Source organism: Phyllostomus discolor, chromosome 13 (genome assembly GCF_004126475.2).
Source record: "Phyllostomus discolor isolate MPI-MPIP mPhyDis1 chromosome 13, mPhyDis1.pri.v3, whole genome shotgun sequence".
In the NCBI taxonomy this organism is placed as follows: Eukaryota; Metazoa; Chordata; class Mammalia; order Chiroptera; family Phyllostomidae; genus Phyllostomus; species Phyllostomus discolor.
In genome coordinates this window covers 44,221,476-44,244,196 of record NC_040915.2, presented here as the reverse complement: position 1 = coordinate 44,244,196, position 22,721 = coordinate 44,221,476, and the positions used below count along the sequence as shown (strand labels likewise).

General features: G+C 53.6%; 1 protein-coding gene across 11 annotated transcripts in view; it reads right to left on the bottom strand.

Moving 5' to 3' along the window:
- CLIP1 (CAP-Gly domain containing linker protein 1) overlaps positions 1 to 17,792 on the bottom strand; it is an 85,500-nt gene extending 67,708 nt beyond the window's left edge. For 5 of the 11 annotated variants that reach the window (XM_036014040.1, XM_036014041.1, XM_036014045.1 and 2 more), the window contains exon 1: positions 17,636 to 17,792. The gene's annotated coding sequence lies outside the window, so the exon portion shown is untranslated. Of the gene's footprint in view, positions 1 to 3,376; positions 3,729 to 17,635 lie in introns of those variants that run through there. The other 6 variants (XM_036014047.1, XM_028527686.2, XM_028527687.2 and 3 more) reach the window with 2 other exon arrangements.
- Between the last annotated feature and the right edge of the window lie 4,929 nt (positions 17,793 to 22,721).

Sequence of the window (22,721 nt, the reverse complement as noted above, 5' to 3'; positions counted from 1 at the left end):
TTTCACAGCAAACAGGGCCCATGGCGACCGCCACGCCATGGCCGCGGAGAAGAGTTAACCGCACACACGTGCGCACAGCACAGCATGTCTGCTCTGCTCTGCTGCGGGCTTTTCTGTCGGTAAACGTCCTGCCGGAGATTGTAAACGGTGGTTTGCCTGGCACAGCCCTTTTCAGGAAACTATGGAGGCACTCATATCAGTGCCTTTACTGTCTATCCACAGAAGTCACAGAACAGTCAACACACATCGGTAACACGGACCCAGCAGTACCTCATGGCGTCCTCGGAATGGGGCCAGGTGTCAGCTCACGTCCCACCAGGAGCCAGGCCAACATTTTGAGCCATCCTGGCTGTGAGGTCACGAGTGAGGACGACCTCACAAGCAGGGATTCTGATGCTGGTCTGCCCGGAGGAGGAGGCAACCTCAGCCCCTGGAGGAGGAAGACCCAGAGGGTCCTGTCTCCCTGGGCCCAGAGCTGGGGACTTGGGAAACATCCCTTCTCCCAACAAACACCCTTCCCGTCTCCATCAGCAGCACCTCCTCGCTGCTCACGGGCACCGGCCACCAGGCAAGCGGAGAAACGCACATCGCCCAGGAACCCAGCCCGCCAACAACCAGGCAAGGCGCGTCTGCACATCTCACGTTTGCAACTTTTCACTCACATTCGGGTGGAAACGCATTGTCTTGGAGTCCTCTCCTCCAAAAGTAGGCTGTACTTAAGGATTCCAAACACTCAACAGGAAGTAAGCACCAAGTCAAATGTTCTCCCTGCCTCGCCACCCTAACGCGTCACTGGGTTCACAGCCCCAGTCTCTCCTCTGTTCACTAAGGGTGAGGACGGTGACGGGCAAGCAAGCTCATTTCAAAATCACCGTAAGTGCAAGCCCTCGCCGCAGCTCTGCGGTAGCGTGTTTTTGCTGAGAAAAGGCGACATCGCCAGAGCGCTGGGGCCATGCTGTTCCCCCACCCCTAGCCCCATCTGAGCGGAGGTATTTGCAGGCCAGCACAAAATAAGTGCAAGTTTATTGATATTTCCACATGGTTAAGAAGTCTTAACTTGGAGGGAAAGGTAACACAGGGTCAGTAATAATTATCTCCAGGTGCTGGGATTACTGCTAGTTTTTATGACTTCTCTGTGTTTTCTTGGGTTTCTCAAATTGTTTTTTCATTTTTTAAGTTTTTTTAAAGATTTTACTTATTTATTTTTAGAGAGGGAAGGGAGGGAGAAAGAGAGAGAGAGAGAAACATCAATGTGCAGTTGCTGAGGGCCATGGCCTGCAACCCAGGCATGTACCCTAACTGGGAATCGAACCTGCGATGCTTTGGTTCACAGCCCGCGCTCACTCCACTGAGCTACGCCAGCCGGGTGGGTTTCTTAAATATTATTTAATGGACAGGTATAATTTCATAAGCAGGAAAAGATTTAATGATTTCTGAGCTACAGTGAAATGGCTCCAACCGGGCACTTAGGAAGCCGACTCCACTGGGCCGCTGTCTACACCGGAACATCAAGTGCGACTCAAGGCCAGCAGGAGGCGCACGTGCGGTGGGCAGGTGTTCGCCAAGCCCATTCATTGAGTTCCTGCAGTAAGGGGCGGTACTTCCCAGGTCCCTCGGCAGCTCAGGGTGGCCACGTGCCTGAGTTCCAGCCAATGGGATGAGAGGAGCGTGGGGGGCGTGGGCGGCTGCCAGGCCTCAACCGAACATCTCCGCATGCGCAGTCCCCGGTGCTCGAGCCCTTCCAACAGCCTGATGATGATTTACTGGGCACGTGGACCACGTGGATCGAGGACGGCAGGGTTTCAACATGGAGGGAGCCTGAACCCCTGGATTCCTCCCTCCTCCCCATTTCTTTATTAGGAAAAACCTACGCTGGGCTTTTCCGTGTCTGAAAATAAACTTTTATCTGTAAGTCACTAAAATTAGTGGTGTCTGTGAACAGCAGCTAGCCTGTCTTACCTAATGCAGAGGCAAATTGCTAAAAACCGCTGCTTAAGAGAGTTTTGGAATCCTCTAAGTAAACTTGGAATCGGCTAAGTAAACTGCTCAAAGAAACTGTCAGGATGAGCCCCTGAGATGAAAATGCTTCATACCACAAAAAGCATAATTATCCAAATAATAAAAGCACTGTAGTTTCTGAAAAGCAAAAAGATGATTTCCTAGCAGGAGCAAAATACGTTTAAAGAACAAGTGTGGTTACAGCCAGCTCCAACTTAAGACTGATGGGGAGTTAATAACCATTGAGTTAGGTGGGTTCTTCCTCCCTACTTCTGTGTATGTTTGACACTTTCCACACAAAGTTTTGATTGTAGAAGATATTTTCGTAAAATCCAAACCGCACTGCCTTCTCAACCCCTCATAACCCTACAGACGCTTAAGCAATTTATAGAAATAACAGGTTCTTCAAAACATGCAGTTCCCTCACACACGCAGGGTGTGAACTGTGGTCAAATAAAAAGGAATAACTATTCTTCATACTTTTTCTCTGATTTCTGAAGTTTTACTTAGTTGTTTTTTTTTCAGTTTACCCATAAATTTGTGGCTTTAAAAAACAAATGCATTGCCCTGGCTGGTGTGGCTCGGCGGACTGAGTGCCGGCCTGTGAACTGAAAGGTTGCTGGTTCGGTTCCCACTCAGGGCACATGCCTGGGTTGTGAGCCAGGTCCCCAGTTGGGGGCTTGCGAGAGGCAGCTGATTGATGTATCTTTCTCATGTTGATGTTTCTCTCCCTCTCTTCCTCCCTCCCTTCCCCCTCTGTAAAAATAAATAAACAAAATCTTTTTTAAAAATGTGTGAAAAGACAGACCCTGAATTCCGTTCCAGCGGGGTGACCCTACACAGGTCTGCAGCCCCTTCCCAGGCCCTGACGTCCTCCCATCTACAATCTGAGGATACTCATGACATAAGACCCACTTCTAACTCCATCCTTCTGGGGTTCCACTGTTTGGGATTTCAAATCCAAACTCAAGTGGAAGGGCAGAGATTCCAGAGTGAAAGGCACGCAGCTGTGGCTCTGAGGATGCCAGGGTAAGAAGAGCCCTGTGCCATCAGCGGAGCAGAACCCGGATCTGATAAGACCGGCTTCTAAGAAGCACAGCGTCTCCTGGGACCCTGAGCCCGGCGTTGTGGTTGTGTCCTCGAGGCAAATCACGTCTCCACACTTGACCTCAGTCCCTTTCCAAGTCCATCTGGTCCCTTCGGCAAAACACACTCCTTTGTTGACTACATCTGGGAACTCCGCTGGGAGGCGAAGGGGTGTGAGGCACTGGCTATAAATTGAACGCGCCAGGAGAGAATTTCACACGGCCCCCAGAAGCAGGCTGCAAGCTGCGGCAGCCACCTGAGGAAACCAGAGGCGGGCAGGTGAGGGGCTTACCTGTAGACAGCTGCACTCTGAGACTTCTGTGCTCCCTTCTAATCCTCAAATGTTATGTGTCCGTGAACTTAATCACCGAAGGGAAAGGGGAAGGAGATCCGAGAGAAATGGAAAGTCTATAGTTTGAGGGAGAGATGTTTCTGAAGCTGCCTTTCAAGCCGAGTGAGAGGAAGAGTCAAAGGCTGCGAGTGTTCTAAGACCCTGTGCCTGAGCTTGAGAGGTTCCTCCCCAGCTCGATCCTGTCCCCTGAAGTCACGGTTATGTAAGTGTCTGTTGTATGCTGTGTCACTCGCTGTCCCCCACCCCCAACACAGGAGGCACAGTGTAACCTGAGCCCGCCTGCTTCAGCCACAGGACACATTACACAACACTCGGGTAGCTTTCCAAACTGACGGGCATTACCACCAAAAAAAAAAAAAAAAGGCAAGCCGTCCGACTGGTGCCCCCCTCGGTGTCACCCACATTCCTATCTCTGCACATACAGGAAAGACCGAAGGAAGCGAAACTGGGGAGCCCTGACGCGTGTTTTCTCCAGCCCCCGAGTAAAACACGGAGGGTCTGAACGTCACAGGACACTGCCAGAACCGAATCAATAAGCTGACAGGCCTGCCTGGGATCAATTTAAACCCAGCTCACACCGAACCCAGCTCAAGGTCCACGGGTGGGACGTGCACGCCGATGCCTGAGCGAGTGGGCTCTTTCCACACCCAAAGCCCACACTTCCTCGGGAACTGCTGCCCAGGGAGCACAGGTGGGCCGGCCCCTGGTCGCAGGGCCTTCTCCCGTTGCGCTTCCTGCCCTCCGGACGGCCCCAGCCACCCAGCAGCCTTCTGTTGCTGAACGATGAGTCACACTCACTCCCTTCTGCTCACACTCGCGCTATGACTAAGTCCCTCGTGGTCCGGGAGGAGCCTTGTCTCGGCATCCAAGAGACCTAAAAAAAAGTATGTGGTGCCCAGGAAGGGTTCTCCGAAGCTCTGCGCTGACTCGGCATCCAAACAAGAACCCATAAACAGAGGCGCTCCTGCCATCTCAAACCGGAGCATCGAGCGGCTGTAACTCACCCCCCCCCCGCCCCCCCTCACCCGGCGTCCGTGGACGGGAGGGCGTTCGAGGGCTTCCCTCCATGTCTCCCACGGGACACAGGAGCCGCGAGTCTCAAACCACAGCATCACCTTTCTCGACACGACTATCCTCTTCCAGGTCAGTGCTACCCAACAGAAATACAATGACGGACACACTTCCAATTTTGAATTTGCTAGCAACCATGTCTTTAAAAATTAAAAAGAAACCGCTAAAATGAAAAACATCTCATTCAATCCCATATAGCCACAATATTACTCCGAAAGGGAATCAAGATAAAAATGATCAATGAGTCACTCCACACTCTTTTTCTCACCCTCAGTCTCTGAAACCCCTCGTGTAGTTTATATTTCACACTGAGACCACCTCTCGACGTGGACCTGCCCCACTCCCAGTGCTCGCCAGGTGCATGTGGCTGTGGCTGTGGCCGCCGTCCTGGGCGGTGCCAGCCTGGAGCGTGTGTCTGGGGCAGCCCATGAGGCCACTCCCAGGAGGGCACTGGCGGTGAACCTGCCACGACCCCCGGGTGGGGGCCACTCGCCTTTCCTCCCTCCCTCCCTGCAGCACGTCAGTCAGGAAAAGGGCAGAAAAACTCCTGCAGGGCAAACCGTGGATAATTTAATCGCTCTCCAGGGAAAGACCAGTGTTTCCAGTAGGAGGGCCCTTAACCCCCCTCTGACGGGAGACGGGGTGAAGGAGTCCCCGCTGATGGTGTGTGGCTCTGCCCAGGAAGAGTGACAGCTCAGCCCCGAGCCTGGGAACATGCCCACGCGAAACTCCAAGTCCAGAGACTGCGTTGCAGGTGACGGTGTGACCACCACGTCTGGAGAGACGGGAACGGAAACTGAGAGTCAGGGATGGGCAGAGGCGGCAGTGCGAGCACGAAGGAGGGAGGGAGAGCAGGCACCATTCTCCCAAGGCAGCTGGGCCCTTGCTGTCTGTCCGCCGGCCGGAGACCGGCCCCACGTGGGTGGGAGGACCGTGGTGGGCGAAGACAGGCTCGGGCATTGGAGGGGGACCTGCAGGAAAAGGAGGTGCAGGAGGTGACCGCCTCGGTGTCACACCCTCACTGTCTGTTTCTTGTGAATCGGACATTCCCCTCTCACCTTCGGTAAAGGGCCCGTGACGACAGTTTCCAGCGTCAGACCGGGGAAGACAAAGCGCTGCCCGCATTGTGACATCCGGGGAAGCTGCTGGTCTGGATAAAGACACAGGCTTCTCCCCGGGGGGTGGAGCGGGAGGCCTGTTCTCCAGGGCAGCGCACCTGGCGGGCAGGTGAGTGGTCAGTCAAGGGGAACTGACAACGAGGGACGTGAAGCCACCTACGGTCATCGCTCGTCCCTGTGCGGCCCCCCCAGGAGCTTGCCCTTGCCCCTCAAACACAGGGAAAATGCGTGTGATGTCACCAAGCACCGTGCAGGGCACAAGCCATAGGAGGGCGGAACAGGTGAGACGGGCCGGGAAGGAGGGCGAGCAGGGCCCCAGGCCCGGGGTCTCGGCAGCAGGTAAGGGGCTGCTTTAAAGGGCAACGGGACAACTTCACAAGTGGAAGGTGAGTCTACAGGCCGGCACACTGATGGGCAAGGGGAAATTCCTAATTCCTGGACCCCACCCCCGCCAGCAGCACATTCCGAGACTCGGAGAAACGAGAGGATGAGCCAGGACCACGGTCTCGGAACCCCGTGAGAAATAAACACACGGGGAGCGGAAGAGAGCGGTTTTCCGGCGTGGAAGGAGAAAGGGAATCCACCCTCCGGAGGGCTGACTCCGTCCTTCCAAGGGGGCGCCTGACGGGGTGGGTGGAGCCTGTCCCGTGTGGGTCCGGCGGGCCGGAGCACCCGGGAACCGCGATGTTCTCAACGGAACAACATGAATACCGAAGCCCGGTGCAGAGTCTAGAACTTTTTAGCATGGTACATACAGCGGCAGGAGCCTCTGTCTCTAACTGACGCGCCACCCCTATGCAAAGTAAAAAAACCAAAGTTCAGGAAACCCCTGCTTATTATTTAATTTTTCACATACACGGGGAAAAGCAGCATCTCAGTCTGGCTTGAAAATGACCGGCATTCGCCAAGGACCGCCGGGCCAGAGAAACCCGCGGAGCCTGGTGAGGAGTGCAAGGTGCCTGGCGCCTCTCTCCGGTTCACTCAAGTTATTTTCGTGCCGCTTCCGATAAACGCACAGCGAATCCACGTGCTGAAGGCAGAGCTGACAATCACCCAGTTTTATGCTGCCCAGTGGGTACACATCACAGACCATTATAAAGCACGACACAAAATAACACAATCGGGTAAAGGAAGGGAAGAGACAGGAGAGGAACACCAACCTAACTACGGTGCCGCCTGCCGATGCGCCCGTTCAGCTCCCTTCCCCTCCGTCCAGCGTATCACCTCGGTCAGCGGGATCCACTCGGTCAGCGGGATCCACTCGGTCAGCGGGATCCGCCCACGCTGACTCCCAAGAGCCGTGGATCAGAGTAAGAGCAACTACAGCTATTCTTCAAAACCACAGACGGACCCCTCCCCGGCCACGGACTGGGCATCGTCCGGCCCAAAACCAAAAGGTCGCTGATTTGATTCCGGGTCAGGGCACATGCCTGGGTTGCTGGTTTGGCCCCCAGTCCGGGACGTGCTGCGAGAGGCAACCGATCGATGTCTCTCTCACACCGCTGTTTCTCTCCCTCCCTTTCCCCCTCCCTCCCCTCCTCTCTAAAATCAGTAAGCATATCCTCGGACAAGGATTAAAAACAAACCCAAAACACCATGGTCCTCACTGTCTTCACCAACCAGCGACCGCCCAGCCACTCCTTGTTAATTCGGATCAGCGTGCCTTTCCCGTGGGGACGCGCAGAAAGCGTACTGAGGGTCACAGCTACTCGACCTGTCCTTTTTCCCTCTGTCCTCGCGGATGTCCACACACACCCACGTTTCCTCAGAGACCTCCAACCCCTGGGAACCTGTCCCGGGCTCTTTCACACCTGGACAGGGCTGCCGCTGCCACCCCTCGGGGCTCACCAGGGACGCTCACAGAGAATGATGGGAGGGTCCCCGGGAGCACAGCGCGGGGTCTTCTCAGCCTTCCGCCACCCGGCTGCACCCGGGGACCACCAAGACCTACTTCCACCGATGCTTGTCTGCATGTACGCGTTTCACAGTTACTTCGTGCACAACGGAGGGTACAATTTTTTAATCAGTCCAGACACAAACCTCTTTAAAACGAACCTAAGAATTCAGAACCCACACTGAGCGTCCCCAGCAAGGGCGGCGTCCGAAAGATGAACGACAGGCAAATGGGACAATCGCCGCTCACAGAGATGGGCGTGCGAGGCCCGTGCAGGCGCCAGAGGCCTGACGCAGGCCGGTCAGGGCGAGAAAACTAGTTTGCTCCTTAATGCAGACGGTGGCGCGAGGGAGCTGTACTTCCAGTTTCTGACGGGCAAGGGCCTCACAGAGCAACCCGCGGAATCCGCACGGCAGCCTCAAGTGCTGGTCTGAGACTGCCCGACAAGGAGATCCTGAGAAAGCTCTCGCCACACCTTTCTAGCAAAGTCAGAGGTAAAATTTTAGGTAATTGAAGACTCAGTTTAGGGTGCCTGCTGCTGCATGAAGTCAGAATAGAGGACCAACCGATAGACATGACCCTATGAAAAATGATTGTCTGCTTGAAAATTACATTCTTGGGTTGAAAGTGTGTAGGACACAGTACAGGCTCCGGGCTCTGCCCAGAGCGTCCGAGTCCACAGCAGTTTTAAAAAAAAAAGGGGGGGGGAGGGGCCGACACCCTGTCAAGGGCGCAGAGAGCTGGAGCATCGGACACTTTCCGGAACTCCGGGCCACGGCGTGAACTGCCTGCAACTATGACTATCTTCATTCCACTCGGGCTGAGTGAAAATTTATTTTATGCTCCTGCTACTTAGATCCAAGCAAAAAATAAGCAGCCTGCCAAAGCTCCCCCCTCTGCAAAGGAACTGAAAAGGGGTGGGGTAGGACGGTGGACTTGAAAAGCTGAATAATTTGAGCTATTCTGCTCCTTTACACACGTTTCTGCAAAATCCCGTGGCTTTGTAACTCTAGCGCTACCAGCCTAAAGGGGACTGAGATGACTGGGCCTGGTTAGTGTCTCCCAGAAGAACGTGCTTAATAGGTCAGTGGCCATCAATCACATTCGTGTGTGAGGAGGAGCGAACGTACTTAATATAACCTCACACAGCATCGGGCTGCGAAGAGGCCTTCGCAATCCAGTTCAACTTCCTCGTTTCACTACGGGGGCGGGGGGGAAATGCTTCTAGAAAGTGAGATCACTTTAGGGCCGCAGTTTACTTCACAGTCTAGGACTTAAACCCCAATCTCCAGCTGAGAGAGTCCTCACCCAAAGTATGCTGAGTACAAAAGTTTCTGGCCACCCTCGTAGAGCAAATGCGTGTGCACTGTTTTGCTCCAAACAAGAAAGGGGCACAGAGACAGCTCACACAAGAATCCATCACTTCCTTGTTTTTTTTCTCTTTATAAAAGCTTTTTCTTTCCTTTGCAGATGAGCAAGTTTAATAGAGGCCATGGGTTCACCCCGCCCCCGCTAGGGTTATATAGGTCCTCTCAGGAGTGTGCTATTTTTTTCCACTCTGAGTGATATGCATCTGTCGGGGTCCCCACCCCAGGATTACAGGTCTTTAGAGCCCATGGAAAAGTGACCACATGTCTACAGTCACAATATATCCTGAAGGATACCTGCCTCTTTCCAGGGACGATGCCGCCACCCCACTCACAAGGCCCTAAGGCAGCGCTCGAGCGGCCACCCTACACACTGCCCATGGAACTAGAAACAGGTTGCGTTTGGATCTCAACACTCCACTCCACTGCTGGTTATTGCTGTACCTATTTTGGCGACACAGACACGCAGAGCAGGTTCTGCCTCAGACAGGACCCTCCCTGCACACCTGCCCCGATCAAGCTGTGGAAAATAACACTGACAGGCACACCGGAGGGCTGGGACCTGGCCAAGGCACGTGCTCCCACACGAGGACCACGGGTTTGTTTTTCCAGCTAGAGGTCTGGCTCCCCATTCCCTATGAGTTCTGTAGGGACAGCTGCTCATTAAGAATATGCCCCTCAGTGACGGTAGCGCGCTCCTGCCCAGACTAACTTTCCAAAACACGGCAGGAAAAGAGGCTTTCATCTGCCGGGGCGGCACAGGTGGGTCCCCCCGCCCTCCCATCTCGGATGAAACAGGTACGTTGAGGTGCCGATTCCTTCAGCAACGGTGGGACAGTGGAGAGACACGCGCCTTCAACAGAAGGGGGTGGGAGAGTTCCGACACACACTGGGCTTTTCATAAATTCATCTGGTCCTCACAAGGACCACAGGGAGCCGCCGTCCTCCCAGATTCAGAGACCGGAAAACTGAGCCTGCCAGGCGGAGCAGCTTACGTGAGGTCTTCCCCAAAGGGGCACAGCTGGGGCTTGCTGTCAGGCCACGCCCGCACCCTCGCTCTCACCCTCACCCCCACCCGCAGCCCTGGCTCCCGAAGGGCAGCCTGTGAGCCTGTCTCACAACTTGGGGCCCCAGCATCTAAGCTGGCCCTTCCCCACAGCGGGCACCCGATGGATGCCTGAGGAGTATGTGAGTTAAAACGTAACTGGTCACTGGTAAACTCAACAGCAACAACAAGCCAACCAGATTCGAACTGGACAGAGGGCTTTAATGGACATTTTTTTCAAAGCTATACAAATGGCCAATAAGCCCATGAAAAGGTAACAGAATATCACGAGCCAGGAAGCCAATAAAAACCACAATGAGCCCTGGCTGGTGTGGCTCAGTGGATTGACTGCCAACCTGCAAACCAAAAGGTCACTAGTTCAATCCCCAGTCAGGGCACATGCCTGGGTTGTGGGTCAGGTCCCCAGTAGGGGGCGTGCAAGAGGCAACCACACATTGATGTTTCTCTCCCTCTCTTTCTCTTTCCCTTCCCCTCTCTAAAAATAAATAAAATCTTAAAAAAAAAAACCCCACAATGAGACACCACACCTGACCCGCTACGGACCCTAATCAAGCAGACAGACAACACCGAGTGTTGGGGAGGAGGACCTGAAAGACCGGACCCTTGTTCCCTGCTGGGGGCACGGCCACTCTGGGAAAGTGCGGGGGCTCCCGAAAAGGCAGAGCTCCGGTGCGGCAGACCCACTCGGACCCTTAGACGCCGCTGTTCACGGCAGCATCACTCACGGTAAGTGAGAAGTAGAAACCACCCACGCGTCCGTCAGCTGAAGGGAACACGAAATGTGGCTCACCCACACGATGGACTATAATTCAGCCACAAAGAGGAATGAAGTACGGTTACGTGCTCCGATACGGGTGGAACCCTGAAGACATTTTGCTAAGTGAAAGAAATCGGCCACACTGTACAGGTCCACCTACACGAAGTGCGCAACAACAGGCGAAGCTACAGAACCGGAGAGCACGGCGGGGGCCCAGGGCTGGGCGCCTGGGGCGGGGGGAGAGAGCCACGGGCTCCGGGCCCAGGGCCTCTTCCCAGCACGAAGGACATACTCCAACACTGGCCATGGCGATGCTCGCACACTCCGAGCAGAAACGGTAGCAGGTGCACCCGCAGTGTTCCTGCTCACCCCCGACAACCAGGCCGTTCTGCCCAAGATCAGAAAAAAAGACGTGCAGAAACTCCCTGATGCTAAAACGCTGAAGACCAGGGAGATGGACTACCCCCGCCCCCTCCCCGGGGCAGGGGCGCCTCCCCTCGACATCAACCCGAACTTCTGAGTCTTTTTTCCCTGTCACCTGCCTCAGACCACGGGGCAACAGACCTGATGTCTCAACATGCCTTGGACCTTTGCTCACCTGGCCCACGATGGCCTACCTAAACTGCCCTCGCAACGGAAACTACCCTAGGCCTCCGTCGATGCCCAACACAAGCGCTGATGCCTACCTCGGAAGCCTCCCTGGAGTCCCTCCCATACACACAACCTCCAAGGCAAAGGACCGCAGCAGCCACCACCCCTCCCGAGAGACAGAGAGCTCCGGTACCCACTGCCCGGGCACGGAGTCTTCCCAGCGCTCGACACACGGGGGATAAACGGGCGTTCTTACAGCTTTCTCCCACTCCACGTTCTACTGGTCACCTTCATCGGAAGGATGCGCTGTGAATTTAACCACTCGCCCAAACCCACCGGGTGACTGACAGGCCCCCGGTGACAGGAACCCGGCCTCCCCGTCTTCTCCAGCCTCTGGCGTTTGGAACGGGCCCCCCACGGTTGGTTCCCTAGGGACCTCTGGTCCAGCAAGGCTGAGTCCCCTTCATCAGCACAGCAGCGCGTGGGCCGTGGGCCGGACAGGACAGGGTCGGCCCTGGCGAACAAAGCGGGAAGCCAGGGGGAGAGGGTGAGCGGCTTGCCCAGGCCCGCGGGACTCACGAAGCCGAGCCTGACGCAAACCTCGGGCCTCAAGCTTGTTAGCAGGAGTTCTGATTCCCCAGGCTGGTGTGCCGAGACTATTTCCAGTGAAAATATTACACTTTCAATCACTTAAAATAGAAATATAGATTCAGATGAGTATTTTTTAAGTATAAAAAAGACTGGAAAGACATGCTCTAAAATACTGAAATGATTTTCTCTAGACAGAAGTATGAATAATTTGCTCTTTTCTGGGTTTTTTTTTTTTTGTGGGTGTGTTTTATGCCTTATGTACTGAATGCACATATTACGAAATAATATGTGTCATGAAAAGGTAAGGGCCACTCGGATTGTACAACTAGTACATAAGGAAGAATACACCTAAGAATCTCAAAGAAACATAGTAACTTCACTGGAAAACAGAAATCCCACTCTGACCTCGGGTACTAGGTCTCAATAGAGCCACCTAAGCAAGCCGCAGGTGCCTGGCGACAAAAAATTGTCAGTGTGGCTTCAGGTGACACACGTTTTCTTTCTGGTCGCCCACATGTGACACTTAGTGGTAAAAAGTTTTCTCTCACAGAGGCTGTAAAATAATTACGCTGCTATAAAGTTTATTTATTCTATAGCCCGGAAAAGAAAAGTCTTAAATAGATTCCTTCCTGCACGGGGTATTAGAACATAATATGTCCAGGAAGAAATCTTTCTGTGGAGAAACCAGTTAGAGGGACAATGCTGGAAGTCAAAAGATTTGATTAAAAGATGTTTAGGCCTGGCTGGCGTAGCTCAGTGGATTGAGCGCGAGGGCTGCAAACCAAAGCATCGCAAGTTCGATTCCCAGTCAGGACACATGCCTGGGTTGCAGGCCATAACCCCCAGCAACCGCACATTGAATGTTTCTCTCTCTCTTTCTCCCTCTCTTCCCTCTCTAAAAATAAATAAATAAAACCTTAAAAAAGATGGCTAGGAAACTATCCCTAGCATGTCTTATCTCTTCTGAGAAGGAAAAGATATGCCAAATATTTCCGAGCAGTGCTTGAGTAGGGATTTGTAGAATGGGGGCGGGGGGCTCTTAAAGCTGCCTTCCTCTTACACGCCCTTGACACACAGCAAACCCGAATTCTGGATGACAGGCGCACCCTGAAACGTCTGGGTGTTCAGGCCCCGGACTTCAGAGATGCTATAGCAAATGAAGGACTCGGCAATGTTAAGTGGGAAAAACGGGCAGAGCTACAGCTGGGATGCACTCCAAGCTGTTCTTAGGCGCGAGGACACAGAGGAGAACACGCCCGTGAACACACTTAATTCGAGTCGGAAGTGTATTAGACCCGCTCTCACGAAACCGAGGGCCGCAGGCTGTCCCTCTCCGGCCGCCCTGGGATTCCCGAGAGGAGGCGGATGAGAGCACGTCTCCCTGGGGACAGACACACCGGGGGAGGTTCCCCAGGGGACCCTGCGGACAGGCCGGCTCCTCCCATGCCAGCGGTCTGCCAAGAGTACTTGAAAGATTCTGTTGCCGAACCCACAATAACAAGGACAATTAAAAGAACAGACCCACCCATTGAGCTAGTGCGAGTGGATCTGCCCGTCTGGCTGTGCCAGATGGAGATTAGGAAGGGAAAAAAAAAAAAAAGTCCTACTGATTGTGGCCAAGATTCCTTGGTCCCTCGGTTGCCAGGGCAGGGTATAACCCGATGTTCCCGGCAAATTCAGGTTGGTTTCATTAAGTCTGCCAACCTACCAAAAGAAGAAAGGGAGAAAGAGAGAGGGCCTCTTCTGCTCCCTGACTGAAACCTGAAGAGCTCCCTCTTACTTGAAATTCCTGTGTGGTGCCATCAATCGATAGGGTTTCCCTTAGAAGCGCACTGGGACGCAGAGGCTGATGGGAAGCATATGGGTTCTCTGAGTCCCGTCTACACGGGGAAAACACACTACCCACATTAAAAATATATACGACGCTGTAATACTTAAAGCCTCCCTAAACAGGTATCTAAAAAATTCCTATGCCAGGGTGATCCTGGAGACCAACATAAAGGTTGACATGAAACAACAAATTTTTGGAACCAGGGAACTTCTGAGACCAGAAAGGAAGGCTTTGCTGCTGGGAGCACAATTGCAGGAAAAAGCTATAGATGCAAACATCAGCCCGGAGGTTCCCAGGGAGGAGCCAAGACCCTCCACACAAATAGGGAAGCGCATGCCCAGTAGCGAGTCCCAGCAGCGAGCGCCGCAGGGCCGGCTCCGCCGCCAGCACGCTCCGCGCTGCTCAATGCCACGTAACACAAACGCGGGTTCGGTTTCCAGCTCTGAACTCACGGGCCGTGTGGCCTTTCAGGTAAGCTAGCAAAATTCTTTGAGCCTCGGTGCCCCTATCGTTTATCTTTCTTCATCAAAATCACGAACCACACAGCATTATTCTGGGCCTTTCAGGGGTTTTTTGCATATTTTAATAAGCACCTATTTAGGACCACAGCCTGTATGGCCTTACGGGATCTGCCTCCTCCCAGGCCTCCACCTCCGGACCTTTGCACTTGCTCTTCCCTCTCGGATCGATATTCCCTCCCTCGCTTCCTCTAGATTTCCACTCAGAAGCCGCATTCTCAGCAGGGTCTTCTCTGACTGTCCTACCTAAAATTTCCATCGTCCTAACTCATCCCCACAACATAATACTCCCCTGTTATCTTTTCTTTCTGTGTATCGCTACTATCAATTTTATTAACGTTTATTCTCTGCCTCCCCTACTTGAAGGGAAGTTCCAAGAGAACAGGGATTTCTGTGTTTTATTCACTGCTGTATCACCAGCGCCAGAACGGCACCTGGCACACAGTAGGTGCTCAATAAAATGTGTTGCGCGAAGACTGAAAGAGAGCTAATTCCAGCTCACCGACAGGCAAACCACAGTACCGCAACCGGAACCACAGGCTTGCAACAAAGACCAGTGTCCATTCTCTCATCACAGGCAAAGACAAGCTACCTCCCCTCTCGCCTGCACAAGGAAGGGATCACAGAAGCCGATAATGTGGATGAAGTGCCAAGTTATATGAGGTGATCACTCTAGTTAACACTGTATAAACAAGGTTTTAATACTAACAAATACTAAGTAATTTTCCTGTGATTTACTACACTACCTTCTGTTGTTTTTTTTTTTTTTCTTTAGCTTTGACTCCTATAAAACCAGTCTGAAACGGGTGGACCCCATATTTTCAACTAACTAGATAACAAATGTTTACTGAGCACTCGGGACCCTGAACCCTGCAGAACCCTGCAGAGGGTGCTATAAAGGGAAATCCATGTGTGACGAGTACCACACACACCCACCCAGACACACACACACACACACACACACAGGGAAGACCAGAAACACGGCAACAACTGAGGAGCTCCAGGCAGCCAGTACGTGGCACGCTCCAAGGTGCCGATCTTTGCACGGAGTACCAGGGGAGCGAGTCCCCCTAATCCCACCCCCACTCAGTGTGGAATCCCACAGACATGGCACTTCATAAGCAGGAGCCGGCCCTGGCCAGGTCACTCGGCTGGCTGGAGCATCGTGCCCATTCGCCAAGGCTGCGGTTCGATCCCCAGTCAGGGCACCTCGCAAACGAACCATGAATGAATGCATCAGCAAGTGGGACAGCAAATCGACGTCTCTCTCTGTCCATCTCCAACTGATTTTTTAAAAAGCGAGAGTCAAACACGACTGAGTCAAGTGCACACGCATGTGTGGGTCACAGGGGATGCAACAGACTCGATGTCAGACGCTGAGTAAAAAAAAATATTTTCAATGTAAATAAGCGCACCAAATTCTACATTTCTAAAGAACAGAACCCTGAGCAGCTGACACTGTGCTGAGGCGCACCGGGCGCTCAAGCCACTAGGGAAAGTAGGGAAAGGTGTGAGCTTCATCCTCAGACCGAGACCTACAGGTCCCAACGCACTTCTAGCTTTAGGGTGTTGGTTGGTTTGTTTGTTTGTTCGAGCCAGGCCTAGTGGGAAGCCAAAACGCACTTCTTTCTCTGAACCTTAAAAACTCAGCCCCAGCCCTTGGCCAAGCATTCGCCCACTTTATTAATTACAGGCCAGCCTCGCGCCTTGCTGGAGACTCACTGCACGCATTTAATGATGAGGCACCTGGAGTCAGAACTCCTGAGCTCAAACCCTGACACACCACTTGCTCCCTGGGTGACCCCCGGGAAGGCGCTTCCCCTTCCTACGCCTCCTCTATAAAATGGGGATAATGAGGGCCCCCACTGGGTTAGAACACTGAGATAAAACACAGGAAAGACTGGCCCAGGGCCTGACCACAAGAAGCCCTCCATAAACGGTAATTGTTATTTTCAGAAGGGGAAAAAAAAATGCCCCCAGGCTGGAGAGCAACATACCTGAGGATTTTTGCAAAAGGTGACCATTAAAAGCCAAAGTCAAAGACAATATAATATTGAATATCAAGTGTAACTGAAAAAAAATGTTTAAGAAAAGCCAAAGGCAGCCCCGGCTGGGTAGCTCAGTTGGTTAGGAACCTCGTGTGGACACACCAAGGTTGCAGGTTTCATCCGGGGTCAGGGCACAGGCAAGAATGCCTAGATAAGTAGGACAGCAAATCGATGCTTCCATCTCTTCTCTCGTCAATTTAAAAAAAAAACAAAAACCCGAAGTCAAAGACTGGTTTCTGGACTTGTGGACAGTCTAAGTAACAGTAATAATAAAACAGAAACACCAACTGGAACGGCAACCTGAACTGCGGTAGCAACACGGTCCTCACTGGGGTCTCCTGGCAGGCACTGTCCTAACCTACAACAGCAAAGCGACGCTGAACACACACACACACAAAAACTAGACTGCAGCATTTTTTCAACCCTCCTTCTTAAATACAGTCATTGGTCCCCAAGTTTGGCTAAAAACAGGTATCTAGAAGGGTTGCAGACTTAACGTGTCATTTCTTCCGGCCACAGAGGTGGGGCTGCGGCGGGAGGAGGGGGTGGCGCTCGGTCCCCGCCAGATGGAAAAGCCACAGGAAGAGGACAGTCGAGCTGGGGATTTAACCCCCCAACCCAAACCAGGTTGTTGGAGCCCAGGCCCCCAAGGAGAGGACTCGGAAGGCTCGCTTTTAAAATAACCCCGGAACAAGTGTCATCTGTCTTCCGAGCCAATCCCCTGCCCCGGCAGAAGCTTCGGGTTACAGAGCCGCGGTGTTTCAAAAATCCTGTCACCTCTATCATCCACCTTCTCCAAGAATCAGAGTCCCATGGGGAGGGGGTGCGGGGACAAAGCCACCACCAGCCAGGCCGGGGCCAGACCGCCGGCCGGCGCCCGCCACGGAGGCCACGCCAGGGTGCCCTCCGCTCCGGCTCGCGGGCGCCGCGGCCAAGGGCTCGGGGAACGCTCGGGCGCCCGGGGGGCGGCGGCGGCAGCGCCCGGGGGCAACAGGTCCGGCCCGGCGCGGACCCCCAGGGCCGAGCGCAGGGGAGCCGGGGCCGGCAGCGCGCGCCGCCCGGGCGGCGCAGGGCAAGGAGTCCAAGCTCCATCTTGAGGCGGGCGGAGGAAGGGAAGGCCGGGCGCGGCGCTCACAGGGCCGGCCACTTTCCCCGCTCTCCCGGGGAGCGCCCCGGGCACCGCCGGCCTCCAGGGCCGTCCCCCCGGGGCTCCCGCGGCCCCTCCGGGGCGGCCCGGCGGCGCGGGGCTCGGCCCCCCTCCCGGCGCCGGGCGGCCGGGCGCGGGCCCCGCATGGCGGGAGGGCGGGGGGAGAGGGCAGGGGGAGGGAGAGGGCCGCGCTCGCTCACCGCCGGCCGCCGCCTCCGTCGTCGCCGGCCGCCGACACCTGCACCTCCGTCGCCGCCGCCGCAGCAGCAGCCGCCACCGCCTCCCGGCTCGTCGGCTCGGGGCGGGGAGGGGGAGAGCGTGACGCGCCGCCGCCGCCGCGGGGCCGGGCGGGCGCGCGCCGCCAGCAGAAGACGCCGCGGCGGCTCCTCCCCGCGCGCCCCGCCCCCGGCCGGGCCGGGCGCCCCGAGTCCCGCGCCCCGCGCCCGACCCCCGCGGCCGCCGCCGCTTTGTCCGCACCCACCGCGGCCCTGGGGTAGGCGAGCCGGGACCCCCGCCCGCCCGCCCGCGGGCCCGCGTGGGGAGGGAGCTGCGAGGGCCCCCGAGGGGCCTGCGCCCGCGCGCGGTCTTCGCGTCTTCGCAGTTCCGCGTCTCTGAAAGTGCGCCCGGGGTGCGGGGGGGAGCTGGGCTCGGCCCGCGGCTCCAGGCGGCCGGGACCCCAGCCTCTCCGTTCGCGGCTCGGTCTCCCCACCCCGCACCTCCGCCTCGTCCCTCCCGACCACCGTGGACGAGAAATCCTTTGAAACAAGCTGGGAGGAGCTGCGCACCGCAGGCTTGGGGTAGGGGGCATCCTCGGGCCCTCCGGGGAGAGATCGGGGCGAGGAGTCCCTGGGAAAAGGCTGAAAGCGCTGGGAAGCACCGGGAAAGACCGCGGGCTAAAAATCCCTTGAACCGAGCCAGGCACTTGCTCTGTTAGTTTGAGAAAGGCCTCTTTGATTCGCCCCAGCCGCTTGGACGGAAGCCCTGGTTGGCGTCCCGTCCCCCACCCTCCCCCACCCTGGATCTCTTTTAAAGCTGTTGTAAGGGTCTGGAGAGGTGACAGCGACAGCCCGCTCGGGGCTGGTGCAGAGGGGCGGCCAGCATTTCACCCGGACCATGGCAACCCCAGAAGCTTTGCAGCTTCTGGGAGGGATTTGCAGCTGTCGGGGAAACCCAGGATTTTGCAGCGATTCCGTGGTGGATAAGGGGGCCCGGCTTCCTCCTTCTGCCGGGTGAAGGAGAATAATCGGGACAGTGACCCGCTTGCTGACCTTTATTCAGAGCAGGCTGCTGCCTGGACCGACAGGCACGCACAGAGCGGGGGGAAGGGAACTACAGTGGACAGGCAACGAAATTCTGAACAAAGTGAATTGCTCTGGGGGCCCCCTCCCCTCGATTCGCGTTTTTGAGTCACAAAAAATGCCATTTCCTAATTCAACATCGCTCTAGTTTGCAAGTTCCAAGGTAAAGGGATGGAGGCACCCCTGAAATCCAGTATCCGAATTCCTCAACAGAAAGGCACACCCCCGCCGCCCCACCCGAACTTTCCCGGCTCTGATCCGCAACCTGTGTAATAACCACTGGTGCGTGGAGTGAGGCCCGGCCGCTGCTAACGAAGGCGGGGTGCAGCCGCACACAAGCCTGTTTATTCCCCTTCTGCTCTGCTCACTCTGCCGAACCCGTCTTTATTTTGAAATGCCAAGATTTTGTGCCTCACGGATTTGTTTGCTTTAATTTTTATTTTTTTAATATTGCATTAAAGTACTATTTTTGGTGCCTCCTTAAATGTGGTGATCAAGGCCGACCCCCAACACTACTACTACTGGGGGCATCTGTTCCAGCCCCACGGGGGGTGGGTGCCCGTGTTAGGGTTAAAGTTGCCCCGCCCTCAGCGCACCTGCCTTGGCACCTGCAACCACTGGGCTCTTCCGGGAAAGTGTTAGAGCAGCTCCAGGACAAAACTCTGAAAACGGAGGGAAGTGGCAGAAGCAACGCAGGTGGGAGTTCCCAAAGCTTCCTTCTACAGTAGGAAGGTGGGTAAACACCTGTGATCGTGTTATTAATGTAAGCAACAGGGGTGAGTGCAAAGAGTGGCAGAGCTGTCGAGGGAGAGAAGTGGGCTGCTTGAGTCAAACAGGAGATGGACAGACAACATCTACAATGATAAATGAATGACAGTGTAATTCTATTTTTTAGAGATGGAAGTTAACCACCAGAAGAGCAAAAAGCAAAAAAAATTAGTGATCTCTGGGGAAGAGGGGAGGGGACAGAACAATGATGCTTTTCATTATAAATCCTGACATACTTAATTTTTAAAAATTATGTGCATGACCCTGACTGGTGTGGCTCAGTGGGGTAGGCATCATCCAGCAAACCAAAAGGTCACAGGTTCATTTCCCAGTCAGGGCACATGCCTGGGTTGCAGGCCAGGTCCCCCGATCGGAGGGCGTGCAAGAGGCAGCTGATTGATGTCTCTCTCTCACATGGATGCTTCTCTCCTTCTCTTTACCCCCTCCCTTCCCCTCTCTAAAAGTAAATCAAATCTTTAAAAAAATAAAAGTAGAAATTTGTGCATGCATTACTTTGATCTTTTTAAAATGGCATAAGGAGCCCTGACTGGCATAGCTCAGTGGATTGAGCGCGGGCTGGGAACCAAAGTGTCCCAGGTTCGATTCCCAGCCAGGGTACATGCCTGGGTTGCAGGCCATGACCCCCCCAGCAACCGCACATTGATGTTTCTCTCTCTCTCTCTCTGTCTATCTCCCTCCCTTCACTCTCTAAAAATAAATAAATAAAATCTTTGAAAAAAAAGAGCAACACTCATGACTGACCTATATCATTAAAAAAAAGGTATAAGGTAGTTAAGATCCTCGAACAAAATGGGTAGAGGATATTCTCTGCAACTCGATAGGTGTTTGTGGTCTGTTCCTACTCAGTTATTCTCTCTGCTGGTTTTCTGCAGCAGCAGGTCCATTATTCACCTGTGCTTCTCCACCCCTACTAGAACGTAAGTTGCAACAGAGGAAGGATTGTTGACTCATTCACTGCTCTAGTTTTTTTTTTAACTTTATTTATTTTTAGAGAGAGGGGAAGGAAGAGAGAAACAAAGTGTGGTTGCCTCTCCCGTGGCCCCCACTAGGGACCTGGCCGGCAACTTAAGCATGTGCCCTGACTGGGAATCGAACCCTCAACCCTTTGGTTCACAGCCCACGCTCACTCCCCTGAGCTACACCAGCCAGGGCCATTGATTGCTCTACCTTTTAAAAGAAGTGTAGGACTTGAGGTTGGTGAACAGTATGAAACTGGCTGGAGTGCTGCGTGAACTACTCTAAGATGTAAGGATTTACAGAGCTTTTAAAATAAAACACAAACAAAAGCTGTCATAACAAGAATACTCTTTAAATTAAAAGTAATTTTTAAAAATTCCTGAACCATGGTAGATGGGTAATGATTAAAAACCTAACTTCTAGGAGATAGTCCATGAGCACAATAATCTCTATAAAGAAGACATAGGACTTCATTTTCACTATGCTATTTTTTCCTATTTTCACAATCACACCTACTTTTACTAGCGCTGTTGTTTCACTAGAAATCAGCAAAATTCATTCGTGCACTTATCCAACGACTATTTTCTGAACCCTGCTGTGTCTCCGGCACTGTGCAGGCACTGGGGGTCCAGCAGTGAAGACCAAGTGTCTGTCTTCCAACCTCGACTTCCACTGCTGTCCGATTTACGAAAGTCGGTTGGAGAACCACTGTTCTGTGAATTCCCCTGGTGTCATGCCCACGCCCCTTGTCAGTTTCACGCAGCTCTGCTGAAAACTGAGGTACCGATTTATGAAGTCAGACGCAAGAAAAATGTGTAACGTCGGTGCTTGAGAAAACACATTTCCTTGCAAAGCTAAGGACCTCGTGCTGGTTCATTTCATCAAAAAGTGACCCCTGGCTGGCGTAGCTCAGTGGATTGAGCACGGGCTGCAAACCAAAGCATCGCAGGTTTGATTCCCAGTCAGGGCACCTGCTTGGGTTGCAGGCCACGGCCCCTAGCAACCGCACATTGATGTTTCTCTCCCTCTCTCTTTCTCCCTCCCTTTCCTCTCTAAAAAAAAAATAAATAAAATCTTAAAAAGTATATTTTTTAAAAAGTGACCAGCACAGAGCAAGACAGAGTCTTCAACTGCAAAGAAAGGGTAAAAATAAATCCCGCAAGGCATGGCGAAGCATTCATAGATGCTTTGGGGCCAAAAATTAATTTTATCACTGAAACCAACGAAGACTGTCAGCTATAGCTCCTTTACAGAAGCAATGCCGATGGTGGTGGAATTCTTTAAAAAGCGACCTGATGAATGAGTGACAAACGACTAAGTTTAAATCCAGACGATCCCTGCTCGAGGAGAACCATCCTGTGACAACAAAAGCTGTACTGTGCCCGTTCGGTCAACGAGGAACAGCGTCAGCCAGGCGCCCACGTCAGGTCTCAGCAGACCGGGGCTCGGCCTGTGTGCAGTTTCTTGAGATAGGGTCGACAAGACGACTTAGAGAGTTCCTACCACAGACATTTTCAAGGTTCTGTGACTCTTACCCAGTAAAGCACAACATCTGTGGAATCAGAGGTCGGTGCGGCAGTTTCAGAAGTGCTTGCTGAGCACCTGAAAAGGTGATTCAGTCTCCAGCAGAAATCAGGCGGCGGACGCCGACAGATGCAAGTATACACACGTTCAGTGCAGCACTGGTCCCCATAGCCGAGGGGTGGAAACGAGCCACATGTCCATCAACTGATGAACAGATACACAAATTATGGTCCATCCCTACAATGAAATATACTCAGAAGAGAGAGAAAAGAAAGAAAGAAAAAAGCAAGCCCTGGCTGTTGTGGCTCAGTTGATTGAGTGCCAGCTTGGAAACCCCAAGGTCACCAGTTTGATTCCCAGTCAGGGCACATGCCTGGGTTGCGGGCCGGGTCCCCAGTTGGGGGTGTGCGAGAGGCAGCCTATCATGTATCTCTCACACATGGATGTCTCTCTCCCTCTCTTTCTCCTCTTCCCCTCTCTCTAAAAATAAATATTTAAAAAAAAAGATAAAGTGCTGATCCATGTTACAACCTAGATGCTGAGTGAAAGCAGCCAGACACAAAAGGTCACATATTATATGATTCCATTGATATGAAATATCCAAAATTGGTAAATCCATAGACACGGCAAGCAGATTAGTGCTCGTTAGGGTTTGGGGATAAAGGAGTAAGTGCTGGATGGGGAGGAGGTCTCCTTTTAGAGCAATAAAAATGTCTGG